This window comes from Felis catus, chromosome B1, assembly GCF_018350175.1.
Source record: "Felis catus isolate Fca126 chromosome B1, F.catus_Fca126_mat1.0, whole genome shotgun sequence".
Classification (NCBI taxonomy): Eukaryota; Metazoa; Chordata; class Mammalia; order Carnivora; family Felidae; genus Felis; species Felis catus.
Window position 1 is genome coordinate 148080409 of NC_058371.1, and position 14811 is coordinate 148095219.

The 14811-nt window shown below is 35.6% G+C and overlaps 1 long non-coding RNA gene and 1 pseudogene across 1 annotated transcript; both read right to left on the reverse strand.

The window, feature by feature from the left end:
- Nucleotides 1–484: 484 nt before the first annotated feature.
- LOC123385047 lies at nucleotides 485–9465 on the reverse strand. The gene is made up of 2 exons (XR_006597025.1): nucleotides 7944–9465; nucleotides 485–809 (listed from the first exon to the last, which is right to left on the reverse strand). It is a non-coding gene; the product is annotated as an uncharacterized LOC123385047 (long non-coding RNA).
- A 2959-nt stretch (nucleotides 9466–12424) lies between these two features.
- On the reverse strand, nucleotides 12425–13156 carry LOC101096565 (annotated as a pseudogene).
- Nucleotides 13157–14811: the final 1655 nt, after the last annotated feature.

Below are 14811 nucleotides of genomic sequence, written 5' to 3' on the forward strand. Positions count from 1 at the left end.
GAAGTTCACCCAAGATGTTTGGACCTGTCACTCTCAGGGGCGGACCCTTTATTTAATTCTTCAACATTTATTAAGCATGAGACAGTGGGTGAGACTCTGGGAAGACAATGGTGGGCAAAAGCAGACGCTGTTCCCGCATTTAAGTAATTTGTGGCCTCGCGAAGGACACGCGTTAATCAATCTCACGACTCTTGGCAATTCTAAATGGGATAGGATTGTGAACTTTCGTCCAGTGTTACGCAGCGTTCAGCTGCCGAAAACACTCGACGCGCCTTTCACATCACTGCCTTTGTACACGCCATTCCCCTTATTTTTTAAAAAAAGGGTGTAGTCCTCCTACCCAAATTTGGGAAATTTTTACTGTATTGAAGAGATCTTAAGCATTTTCTGTGTGGTCTCTTTACTTACCTACTTGTCTTTTCCTCCCTTCTTTATACCTAGTAGATCTCTGCAAGCACTTATACTGAAAGGACCCAATACAGTGTCTGGCACAGAGTAAGTTTAATGAATAAGTATTGAAATTACAGTAGTCCTTATCTCAGATGCTACATAAAACACTGAATGAATGATGCATAAAGCTGCAAACGTTCCTAAAGGCAATAACCTGGCTGGAATGGATTTTAAGAAACATTAATTCAACTACTTTAATTTTATACATGTGGAAACAGACTTAGGGAGGTTACATTAGCATACCTGGCACAGAAACCAGGGGCAGGGCTCTCACACCAGGCTTTCACATTGAGCTATTATCAGTCCTTTGCGTCTTCAGTGTGAATGAGTTTCAGACCTTTTCCTGAGGGTAGGTTTTGCTGGGTGGATGAAAGAAACCAAGAGCATAGGTTAAAATATTTGAGGAGGAGGGTGATAATAAGAGAAGAATTAATCAAACTTTAGAAGTGTTTAGGGCTAGAAGTATGAAAGGACTGTCCTATAATCTTAGACTAATTTAAGGTTTAAGTTTTCATACATTGCATATGATAAAGATTTTTAGTGTTAATGACACCTTCAAACGTAGGGAGTTGAGTTGAACTTTCTATATGATGCTAAAATTAAGAGTGACACACAATGTCTTTGGCGAACATATAGTGTCTTTAAGAAAAATACAAATTTTTTAAAAAGTGGTATTTTGAACTAAACAATATTTTTAAAGTGTTAAAAGTTATGTTAAGCATGTTAAAACCTTTATAACATTTTAGAAAATACAATTTAAGGAATTAAAAAGGTATGGGTAAAAGTCCTATGTTCTGATGGTAAGCAAGAATTCACCTCTGAATGTGATTTTTAATAGGTTTTATCATTAAGCAAATATTAACTGCTTACTAACTGTAGCAGAATACTACATGTGTAGTAGATACAAAGGGAAATTAGCCATAGTCTCTTCCATTAAAGAGTTTATAATTGGATACAAAAGAAGACAAGCATACACAGATTACTAAATTACCGAGCAGTGTGTGATGTAAACCCAGTGCTGTGAGAGATCAGAGGGGTGAGAGATTGCCTCTGGATTGTTATTCTGGAACATTGCTTAAAAAAATGTTGCATCTAAGTGGGACTGTAATTATATCCTTGCTTTAAATGTATTAAAAGTTAAGTTTTATTTAGGCCCATAAATCCAAGTTTTTCTGCTTAATTTTGTTGCAAATTATTTGAGAATTTATGGCCATATTTCAGGACCAGAATGCATACATTTTTATAGAGAAATTAGAAAAATATTTTTGTTACTTTTAATGGGAATGATCACATTGCTCTAATATTATTTAGTTTATACTAATGATTGCATTTCCTAACTATTCAGAATAGAGTTGCAATATCCAGTGCATATTGAGAGAATGCTATAGTCCAACATTCTCAGATCTTTTTGATAAGGAACCATTCAGAAGCTAATTATTCAATTCCAGCAGCTCCTATAGCCTGATCTTCCATAGCTTAATCTTAGAATTATTTACTATTTAGGTGAGGAAATTTTTCTTCTTAAAAAACTTGTATTTCTGAAAAGACAGCTTAGCAGCTTTGTTATAAGCCTGTGCCAATTAAAGAGAAAAACACATAGTCCCCAGAGAAAAGGAATAAATATTAAATAACATTTGACATTTAACCATTATATTTGTGGCAACTATAGTTTATCATCAACTTTAATATTACATTATTGTGATGCTTGGCTTAGGAGTTAGCAAGCTACACATAATGAAGGCCACCAGGTTTTTGTTTTGTTTTGTTTTCTCGAGAATATCCTTTTTGCCTTATTCTAAGCTCTAAGACCTTTGGGGATTTTCTTACTGTGGAAGGTAGGGGTTTGTCAATGACACACTAAGTGTTATTAGGATACTTTATTCAGGGCATGAGTTCTGGGTGTTGAAGGTGTTCTATCACCAGATTTGCTTAAATTGAGCTCAGTTATGGACTATACGGCAATAGCAATTATAATAGCAACAACAACAATAACTAACATTGAGAGCAGTTATTATGGGCCAAGAAGTGTTATAAGCTCTTGAAATTCAGCTCTATGAGGAAGGTACTACAATGTCTCTAATTTAAGAAACAGAGACACACAGAGCTTAAATGAGGTCATAAGGCTAGTAACTGGTAGAACTAGATTTGAACCCAGACAATCTGGCTTAAAACCCACACTGTACTATAGCTAACTGCTTAGCTAGTACTGGCTTTCATATATTCTCTTAATAGATTTTCTCATTTCCAGTCTCTGCTATACATTTGATTCAGTATCATACGATATATCCTCCTAGAATATCATTTCCATCATCCCACACCCTTGTTTAAAACCTTTTTCAATGACTCTCAGTTACTATCAAGATAAAGTTCATACCATACATGACCTTCCCTCAGTTTGCCAAAAAGTAGCCCTTCCAGCCATACGTTTTATTATTCCCCTACTGAAACCTTTCATTCTAACTTATGTGCTCTACTGCTCTAGTCTCCAAACATTGCTTTGCAATTTCAGTATCTTCATAATTACTTATGTTAGAAATTTACAAATCATTGCAGATATCTTTTTGGCTAACAAAGAAATCTCACATAAGTCCATAAGGGAAACTGTATGAGACTCTTTGAAGAACTATTATTGATAGCAGGGAGTTAGAGACAACCTGGATGCCTGTCCCTGGAAGAGCAGATCAATAAAAGGTCATGGATGAACATCGTGGAATTTAGAAGCATGGGATGACCATATATCTTGGTGGACCTGGTACAGTCCTGTTTAATCTGTTATTCTGGTACAATTATTAATAGCACTCTTTTACTCTCATGATTGAGGTTATAAATTATTTGGCCATCTTAACTACATAGTAATTAGAAACAGTGACTGGAAACAGTGGATTATATATCCACAGAGCAACATGAATTGATATTAAAAACATTGTGCTTGGGGAGAAGAGCAAAAAATGAGATACATACTACTATATTGTTCACATATAGAAATGCATGCACAAAAATACACGTTTTGTAAATACATATAAACAAAATAATGTGAAAAGAACAATTGTTTATGAAGGGGCAAAGAATGGGATGATGCTTGGAGATTAGAAAGAATGGGAGAGGAGCCTTTTCTGACAAAAAATGATAATGTGCCAGAAATTGAGGAGAATAATCAATTATTTGCATCTAAGATTCAATTAAAAAACAAATAAGCAGACAGAAAATGACCATATAGGTCCCTAACTGAGAGTCCTTTAAAAGCCTCCAATATCTATGGGATCAAGTTTATATTCCTTATGATTTGACTCTTGTGTACATCTTAAACTTTACATCATACCCCATGCTCAGTGTCACCATACATAATATAGCCTTGTTTATATATGTGTGTATGTATACACACACATGCACACACACACACAGGCTGTGCTCTTTCTTGCCTCTTTTCCTTTGTACATATTGTTTCTTCTATACTTTTTAGAGAACTCTTATTTATCCTTTAAGACTAATTTTAAATGTCACCTTAAAAGCCTTTTCTGGCCTCCTCAGGGTGAAGAGCTTCCTCTTTTGCATTCCCATAATGTTTCGTACATCTTTCTCTTTATACTTACTGCTCTTCCTCCGCTAAGCCTATGAGCCCCATTAAGTCTGGGTCCATGTAGTCATTTTTTAAGTCTTCAGAATCTAGGTCAGAACTTGAGTAAATATGTTGCTATACTCACTGTCAGCCTATCAAAGTGACAGCCTTTAACAATGAATTGCAGTACCTTTTGTGCTTCTCTAGTCATCACTATTCTCCTTTTAAATATAAAAGTAACATGTAATATTTAATGTATGGCTTTGTGTACTTAAGCTAATAGTTAAATGCACATTTACTTGCAATGCCAGTGTCATAGACTAGGTTGTGTTGACTGAAGTAAAAACAAGTAGTGTGTTTTTTAAATTTTTAATGCTTAGAGAAGTAGTAATGGTAAAAATAATTTTATATGATAGCAATAATGGGAAAATGCATCACTGATAGTTCATTCAGATAGTTCGATATAATCACAGAAACTCCTTGAACTATTTTTGGGTACGGAAAAGAAAGAAGGATTATTTTTAAGTGTCAAAAAGAAAATGGAAGACAGGAGGTATAGTGGCCATCTGCTTTCATTTCTCTCAGAAACCACTTACTCTGAAACCAGTAGGTTATATATTATTTTTGCAACTAAAGTCTATATCTATTTAAAGACACAAAAGTCCTAAAAGTGAAGCAAAATATAGAACTTGTACTGAAATATGGGATAAATATATGAACACTTTGAAGCTTTTAAAGATAACTTGGTTTGTTGGCCTTAATTACCAAATGAAGAATTTAATGAGATTGTGACACCACTTCCCTTTCCAAACTCTAATATAACTAAATACTATGTAATTATTTTGTAAACATTATTTTAATCCTTTTTGATTTTTTTTTATCATGAGGAACCTTGTCGATACAATTATTTATGTATTAACTATTGATTCAATGATAATTATAGCTTTGATGGTGAAGGTCTTCTGAAACATGGTTGAGGTAGAATATTTTTCTTTAAGCCATTCCTCATTCTCTATAGAATGAAGGCCTTAGTTCTTAGCCTTATGTATGTTCAGGATCTATCTTTACCTGGCTCCAACTTATTTTTCCAGCTACTTTCCTTCTATTTTCCTCAATGAATTCTGCAGTCTAGCCAAACTAAAGCACTCATTGTTTTTTTTTTCTCTTTTTGAGATTTCTTTCTCTTGGCCTTTGCTTATGCTGCCCTACATCTCAATTCTTAGATGTCCTTCAAGGCCCAGCTAAGATCTTATCTTTTCCAGGCTGTATTCTCTGACATACTTCCTTCCATTAGCATTTAATAGCCCTTTAACTCTTCCTATGTTGGGATTTTAAAATATTTTCTCCATTGTGTTAAGAATATTCATCTTTTCTGCCAGATATATCACTGTTCGTCTTTAACCCTTATAATATCTAATACAATTACTCAGTTGTATACTGTGTAATAGTAAGTACTGTATACTGTGTATAGTAAGTACTGATAAATAGCTAATCAAATGAGAGTTAAATTGAGCTCTGTTAAATTTCAGTAAGATATTAGAAGTTATTAAGAACAATCTAAGAATTTAATAAGCATCTGCAAATGGGACATTGATCTGTCTCCATTTTTGGTGTTATGTGATAACTTGGACTCTGCTAAGAGCAAATGGGAACCATTGGAGGGTTTTAAACAGGACAAAATTAGAGAATTTATGGGAAGAGGTAAAATTATGTGTGAGGTTGTTACAGTCATTTAGGTGATGAATTTTAGTGTCTAAACTAGGGCCTTGGGAATAAGGATATAAACAGTGGGCAGATTAAGAGCTTTTTGGGAGATGGTATTATAGGACTTAGTGTCTGTTTCAGTATGAAGGTCAAGGAGTTACAGTGACTCCCAGGTTTTCTGGACAACTGAGTGGATGATAGTACCCCCCCCCCCCAACTAAGAAAACTCAGGAAGAAAGAGGTTATCAGGGTGCAGGAAACAAGGGTAAATAAATTTTGGACATAGTGCATTTGAGGTGTCTGTGAAGAAGTTCAGGTGCCTTTTGACAGAATATATAAGTCTGAAGCTTGGGAGAAATATCTAAGCTAGAAAAGGCATTTGGGGGTCTTCAGCATTCATTTGGAACATGAGACTATACTTGACATATAATTGAAAACAGACAAAATAAGGTTTGGATTGTTTTTACTTAAGTAGCTAGCACACATAAACTAGACCAGAAGGAGTATACTACCTGCCTGCCACTACAGTTACAGATCTGTCTATCTATCTATCTATCTATCAAGTGTCAAATTTAAAAGGTTCAGATTAATAAATGAGCTAGATACAGTTAAATATGTAATTTAAACTTATTAAAGTTTAAGAATTCTAAATGTACCCTGTAAAACGGAGCCATGAAAAATTATCAACAAAGACAACAACAAAATACATCTGAATAAAGGCTCCATTCGTGCTTGACTCACATTTTTATCATGTCCAAAAGTTTGAATACATCTCTGGGCTGTCTCCAGTAGCTATTGTCAATAACATTGAATATTTCGGGAGATGCTAATTATGTATCAGGCACTGTGTTAGGTATTTAAAATACCTTATCGTACTATAAGATATCAGTGAGAAGGGTGCCATTATTATCCTCTTTTCACAGATGAGGCTCAGAAATGTGAAGTAATTTACCCAAGGTTATATAACTGGTACTTAAACCCAAGTCTGTCTCACACTGAAGTTGGTTTTGTCATTTTATTGAACCTTTTCCTAGTTCATATTTTATCACTAATGAAAAACTTGTAGAGCCCAGAGACATTCATTTCTGCTTCAGGGTGTGTTGAAATAATTTGGACCCTCACATGTACAGACTAAGACCGTTGAGAGATACGGTATCAAATTCAACCAATATAATGAAAGAGAAATATAAGAGAATTAGGAGGCATCGGCCATATTTCATCTCTCCAGTTTTGTTCTGGGGCCTGGGAAACCATGCATGTAGTAGATGTGTTCAGAGTATAAGCAAATAATCATAAGGCATAATTAGAGGCTCTCATTCAGAGATTGGTCTGTTGTTTCCTCATTGATTAATTTTGGGAAAATTTATTTTTTTTCTTCTGTGATTTTGGTAAAATTGTTTATTTGCTATAAATTATTTTCCTTCAATTTCTTTTTGTCTACATTGATCGCCATATCAGAATATTACTTCACACTGTAAATTACCAGCTACTACAATTAATGTTCTAATATACAATATTTAAAATAGCAGTGAACACATTAGTGTTCACATAAGTGTTTCCTTTTATATAAATGTAAATAACTGATAATATTCTACTTGAAAACTTGTTTCATGTTGCTAAGGAACTGAACTAAATGAAGATATTTAATAATCAAGTATAATTATCTATACAAATCAGTACTCTACAACCATATCATACAGTAATGCCAAGTTTACATCCATGTAAATGTTTTAATTGTGCACAGCCCACAACACTGTAATAGGTACTTGAATGAAGGTATGTTGAAACATATAAAACACATTGTCTCTGGATTTCTGTTGCCATATTGAACATTCATTTCCTTGAATAGTCACGTTTTCTCTCATCCAAATCGTCAATGTCACAACCCTGAGATCAAGAGTTGCATGCTCCACCAACTAAGCCAGCCAGGTCCTCCTAAAGAGGATTTTATTTATTTATTTATTTATTTATTTATTTATTTATTTATTTATTTATTTTGCTTTAAAATTTTTTTTTTAATATATGAAATTTATTGACAAATTGGTTTCCATACAACACCCAGTGCTCATCCCAAAAGGTGCCAAGAGAATTTTTTTTAAATAAAAAGACATGGTTGCCCCAATTATGCTAGGAAATTTTGAGCCAAAATGATAGCTATATTAATTTCTGATTGGTGCTAAAATAAATTACCACAAATTTAGTGGCTTATAGCAATACAAATTTATATCCTTACAGTTCGGTGGATTAGAAGTCCGACATGGTCTCATTGGGTTAAAATCAAACTGTCAGCATGGCTCTGTTCTTTCTGGAGGCTCTAGGGGAGAATATGTTTCCTTGCCTTTTCCAGCTTCTAGATGCTGCCTTCATTCTCTGGCTCATGGCTTTTTCCTTTAACTTCAAAGCCAGCAGTGTAGGATCTTCAGCCTCCCTTTCATTCTTTCACTCTTTCACGGACTGTCCTGCCTCCCTCTTTCCCTTCTAGGGACCTTTGTGATTACGTTGGACCTACCTGGATAATCTAGGATAATCTTCCCATATGAAGGTTACCTGATTAGCAACCAAAATTCCACCTGCTACCTATATTCCTCCTTGCCATGTAATGTAACATACAGGTTCTGAGAATTAGGACATGGGTATCTTAGATGGGCCACTATTCTGCCTACCATTATACATTAGCATTTATTTATGTAAATCTGAAAGAAGATGCTATCTTTTCTCAACATAAAAGAATAATAATAATAATTTACTAAAATATTTGAATGTTTACATGCTGCAGGCACGTTCTAGGTGCTTACAACTGTTAATTCTCATCAATCCCCTGAAGTATATACCACAGTTATGCTCATTTTGTAGATGAAATTGAGGAGAATAGAGTCACATTTGGAACCAAGTAATCTGACTCCAGAGCCTTTGCTTTGTTCAATAGGAAGATGGTAGATAGTGTGTCTCTTAAAACACATCTTTACAGTGTGTTATGTTGTTTTAGGTATTGTAAATTATTAGAATTAAGATACATTTATAGCTATAATGTAAAATTAGTTGGGAAATAATCAATTATGGCATACCTTTTAGGCCAAAGCAATTTATTTGAAACTCCAAGAGAGATACAAAAGAATCACTACAATTGACTTCAAAGAATGCATACACTATCTTAAAAATAATTGACTGAATATTCTCCACCATGGAATTATTCTTTCTTCTTATTATTAGAGGAAACAGGCTTAGTGTTGCACTTTAATATGAATAGAAGAGTTAGCAAGAAAAATTTTATTTTCCCATCTATTTTTCTGAGTCTTAATAATTCTTTATAATTTATATATAAAGACTCTTTAGAATGGGTCTTTATATATGTTTCCTCATATCCTGTTTTTGGGTGCCAATTGCTATTGCTCTATAAAGAGATCCCCTCCCTGCATCTGGAAAGCATTAACTTAGATAAATTACACACATAAGAGGAGAAGGGGTAAAAGTGTAAAGTAGTGTGTGCACTCATGTAAAATGATATAAAGAGATAGGAGATGAGCAATGAAGTAACAGAGAGTAAAGGAGTGAACGGAGTGGAATGACATCATGCAGGGGAGACACTAGAATTAGTTTCAAAGATTTTAGGAGTTTTAACAAGAGCTGGCAGAAAGGAAGAAGTTTATGGTGAGGAAAATAACAGAGTAAAAAAGATTCTGAAACAGGAATTAGCAAATCCTATATAGGAAAAGGAAAGCAGACATATTTGAATAGATAGCAGAGGCCTCTCCTGAAAATAGAATTTCCTTAAAGCAGTGAGGGACCAGACCACTGGGCTTTATGAATTGAAAGGAACATATTGTTGTTTGAGGAGTTTTCTGGAAACCCTGTTTATTATTGTGTCTCGAGAGAAATTAGAGAGAAATTACTGTTGGTATTTTTTTTAATGGATTTTTGGAAATAGGCTGTTTGTAAATTAAGACCTTCCCAGAAAGTCGTGTAAGAGGAAAGAGGTCTGCATGATAGTCAAACGACTGACATGTAATATCCCAAATAGCAGTTCTGTGAAAAGCCACTGCAGGTGCAAGTTTATTTAAAAACAGACCACAACACAGGTGCAATTCTCCTTATAAACATTTAACCACAAGAGACGACCATAAAGTCTATGTGGAAAGCCGTTGGAAAAAAAGAGAATTCAGTTTTTTGTTTGTCTTAATTTTTTAATTTTTAAAAAGAATTTGGGATGAAGTTTCTTCCTCATATTTTAAGTGCTTTTTAAACTTAGTTTTTGCCTCCTAATATTTAAATATAAATTTTACATATACTGTGATTAGATACAGATCAATATTGAGAAATTCTGTATGCAATACGCAAAAATGTTTAGGGTTAAAAAATGTGAATTAGAAGGATTTTCTCCATGTATATAAAGAATATTAATGACTTTTAGTCTTGTGGGAGTCTGGAGGTTAGGAGGCCTATGCTCCTTTAACTTTAGAATGACGAAGATTAATTCTGAAATTCAAATTTTTTTAATGCTTATTTATTTTTGAGTGAGAGAGAGAGAGAGAGAGAGAGAGAGAGAGAGAGAGAGAGAGAGCATGAGCAGGGGAGGGGCAGAGAGAGAGGGAGACACAGAATCTGAAGCAGGTTCCAGGCTCTGAGCTGTCAGCACAGCCCAAACCCACGAACTGTGTGATCATAACCTGAGCTGAAGTCGGACGGTTAACCAACTGAGCCACCCAGGCGCCCCCAATTCTGAAATTCAAAGTAGATCCTAAACTTACACAATTCAAATGGGAAAAAGATGTTACTCCTATAAAGAAGTGCACGGTACTATTTACTGCAGTTCTCCCTTTACTCTGCCACAGTTCCAGAGCCTTCCTCCGTGCTACTCGTTTTGTCCAAGCTCTTTCCCATCTTGGGCCTTTTACTTGCTGTTTCCTTTATTTTGGAACAGTGTCTGGCTGATTCTGTGGTAGGCAGAATAACATCCCTGCACTAGCCCACCCCCCTTCAAGTGCATGCCCTAATCCCTAGAACCTGTGCATGTATGACCTGTTACATAGCAAAAGAGATTTTGCAGATGTGACTATGGGTGTGGGCTTTAAAATGGGGAGATTATCCTCAATTGTCTGGATGGGCCCAATGTAATCACAGGAGGCCCTAAAAGCAGAAAACTTTCCCTAGCTGGGAGAAAGAGAGATGAGGCAAAAGCAGAGGCCAGAGAAGGACTTATCCCACTATTGTTACCCAGCAGGCAAGGGGATAGGGATGTCACCCCTAAAACCTTAAGGGACCAAATTCTTCCAAAAATCTGAATGAGCTGAGAAGTAGATTCTCTGCCAGAACCTCAAGATAAGAGCCAGGCTGGCTGACCCTTTGGTTTCCACATTGTGAAATTGGAGCAGAGGAATTAGCTGAGCCTACCGGACTTCTGAGTTATGGAACTGTGAGATAATGCCCTTGTGTTGTAAACCATTCAGTTTGGGGTAACTTGTTACAGTGGTGTGGAAAGCCAGTACAGGCCCCTGTTTTAGTCTAGATGTTTCCTTAGAGAGGCCTTTCCCGAGTATGTCTTCTAAAGTAGACTACCTCAACCCTGCCCCACCTGCTCTTGGTCACACAACTTGGTTTATTTCCTTCATTGTATGTATCGCAAACGGTGATATTATTATTATTATTATTATTATTATTATTATTTTGTTTATCTTATTTTTCTTATCTGTGTTCCTCACTAGAATTTAATCTCTGGGAAGGCAGGGCCCGGCTGCTTATGATCATCTGTATCTTTGCATCAAGTGTACAACGTATAAGACACATATTAGATCTGCAACATACATTTGTTGAAAAGTAGTTTTTGATATAATAGTAGATGGGGTAACCCCAAATGAGATGTAGAGACTTTATGGTAAGCCATGGTATATCAATATGATAAAATATTACCTAACTACTTCAGAGGTTAACATGTGCTCTGTATCAATTTTTGGAAACTGGTGTGTAAAATGTGCCAGTGACAAAAAAGAACACAAAGTAATTTGCGCAGAAGTATGATCATATAAAATGCATTTATATATGCTTTTAAAGATTAGAAATTAATTTTGGAAATAAAGTTTAGTATTCTTAATTCTACACTTAATACTTAACATTTGCTTGACCTATAATAATATGCAAAATGTAGGACCATTATTTAATTCTTAATCTACAAAATAGTTTCAGGATTAAGATTCTGAAAGGGAAGGGATAAGCATGCATTGTTTGCAGTGATAATTGGTCTTTATTTTTTATTTTTTTTTAAATTTTTTTTTTCAACGTTTTTTATTTTATTTTTGGGACAGAGAGAGACAGAGCATGAACGGGGGAGGGGCAGAGAGAGAGGGAGACACAGAATCGGAAACAGGCTCCAGGCTCTGAGCCATCAGCCCAGAGCCCGACGCGGGGCTCGAACTCCCGGACCGCGAGATCGTGACCTGGCTGAAGTCGGACGCTTAACCGACTGCGCCACCCAGGCGCCCCTGGTCTTTATTTTTTAATAATGACTCTTAATTGTCTTCAATTTATTATGCATATATAAACTGTGAAAGATAATATAACAAACATATGCATTCTATTACTTGGTTTAAGAAATAGAGCGTTACAAATACACTTGTAATTGCTTATATACTCCTTAACATTACTAAGCATATCTTTAAACTTTTACTGATAATAGTTCTTTTCTTTTTTCTTTTTTTCTTTTGGACGTCTGATCTTATTTATTCAATACTTGTAGAAAATTTTATTTTGACTGGACTCAGACTTAAAGGTAGAGGCTCTCAGAGAGGACAGCCTCCATCTCTTGGCAATCTATCTGTTCCTGGCACTGTTCTTTGGCCTCCTTTCTCTCAGTCAAAAGTTTAGCATATTCTGCAGCCTCTTCCTTATCTTTCTTGGTACGCTGTTTCTTCAGAGCAGTATACCGATGTTTGTGTTGGAGGACGCATGGAGTAACAAGACCCTGAATCTTGCGTGCTTTGGTCCTAGATGTCTTACCTTCATTACTTAGGGGCTTTCTCACAACATACTGGTGGACATCATCTTCTTCAGAGAGACTGAAATGGTTGCAGATTCCACTAGCAATTTTGGGCCCCAGGCGATGAGGCACAGTAGGATCAGTGAATCCAGAAATATTCTTCTCCCCTTTTTTTACAGTGACCAAATTGAGAACACGGAGATTGGCATCCATAACGCCCTTTCTTTCTCTAGTCCTCCTTGGTCTGTAGCAGGAATGCCCCTTGCTCAGCAGCAGCAGCTGGACATGGCCATGGGTCAAAACATGGGGAAGGCTTGTTTGTCATTGCCACCACTGATTTGACCATGTGACCTTTCCATTCTTCACCCAGGGCATCAACAGCAACGTCTCTGGCCAAAGGCTTATCATAAAAGGTATGAAGTTTGCACTTCAGTGAATTTATGGCGGCCAGTAGCTGGGAAAGAGTTGTTCAGCTTCATCCTAAAGCAGCTTACTTCCTCCACGACACTATGGAAAAGAGCTGCTAATCGTCCTTGATAAGTTGCATCTGCTCTTGTAGAGTTGGAAAGAGAGTGCTCTACAGGAGTTTTGGGAAGTCCAGAGCAACCCAGCCAGGATCATCTTGTGGGGACGAATAGATTGCAGTCAGATAAAAGGTTTTAGCTCACTTTAGAAAATTCCCTCTTTAATCTTTGTGAATAACTATGTACAACAGATTTGTGGAACTCTGAGTGAGTGTAGGGTGTTTTGGGACTTTCAGGATACTCAAAGTTAAACTGGTTGCAATTATATATTCATTATACTGTGTATATATACACACACATAAAGAATTTTCCACTTTTGAATGCTTTATTTTGCTTCACTTCTCTTGGAGATAATTTTTGTTGGCTTGTCTCAGCAGAAGATCTTTCCTCTGGTGCTAGTAAGATCTTCTCTCAGTTTAGTTTTCTGGGTTGATTCAAAAGTTACTTTTGTATTGTTTAGTGTCTGAGAGATACAGAAGGTAAAGATATAGTACATATAGATAAGGTATAAAGGCCATGTTCCTGATGACCCTGTAACATATTTTAGATGTTGTGTTTTTGGATCTGATTTGGACAGTCCTATTAATTACCAAATCTTATTTTTCATATAAAGTTCAAGGACAAATGGGAACACTAAATTGTTACACTACATGCAGAATTTAATCCATTAAAAGGAAAATCAAGAGAGTTCAGCTACATCTTGGATTTAAAGCCAAGAAGGCTATTAAAAAATATCATCATCCCTTTTAAGTGTTTAAGTGGCCAGATGCCAGGATATCAAGGATCTTTTTATATTATGAAAGACTTTCAAGGGGAGAAATCACATGACATTAAAGATAGAGGCTGAAGAGAGATTCATTTCTTAAGTATTCATACTATCCTTACGGATGACATGGGGAATTACATTGTGTGTGATAGGATGTTATTATATGAATTAACTTGAACTGAAGTGCTCTAACCAAAATGTGCCTATTAATGGATTGGTGTTAGCTTACAGGTGAGACTTTAGATGTATGCCAAAGAAGTCTGTCTTCAGCACTAACCCATTGAATATTTTTCTTAACAACTTAAGTAAGGATTCTGATGGCATGTGTATCAAGTTTGTAGATGCTGTGAAGCTGAGAGAATTAACTAAATCTGGACTTAAAAAGAATCTAATAGGTGGTAATGTTAGTCTGAGTTTAGCAAGATAAAACTTAGGGACCAATGCTAAATCTCATACGCAAATTCCAACTGTTTAAGTATTAAATGTGGGGAGGTTATTACCTTATAGAAGCATTTATTTTTTAAAAGGGGAGTTTGGTTGACTGTAGAATTGTTAGAAGCCAATAGGGTAACATAGCTGCCAAAAGAGAGATACTGTTATCCTAAGTGGCATTTATTGAAAAATATTGCAGTCCTGCTACTTTATACTAGGTCAGATGGCAATTGGACTATTGCATATATTGACACTATGGAGCCTGTTCAGAAAAGAGACTAATACTGCTAGAGGACTTAACTAGAGTTTTCAACTCCCTATGAAAATGTTCTCCATTCATCCTTTATTCAATCAGTATATCTTAGGTATTCTTGTGCTTTGATCTTGGAAACAGAAATGAGCAACAAGACAA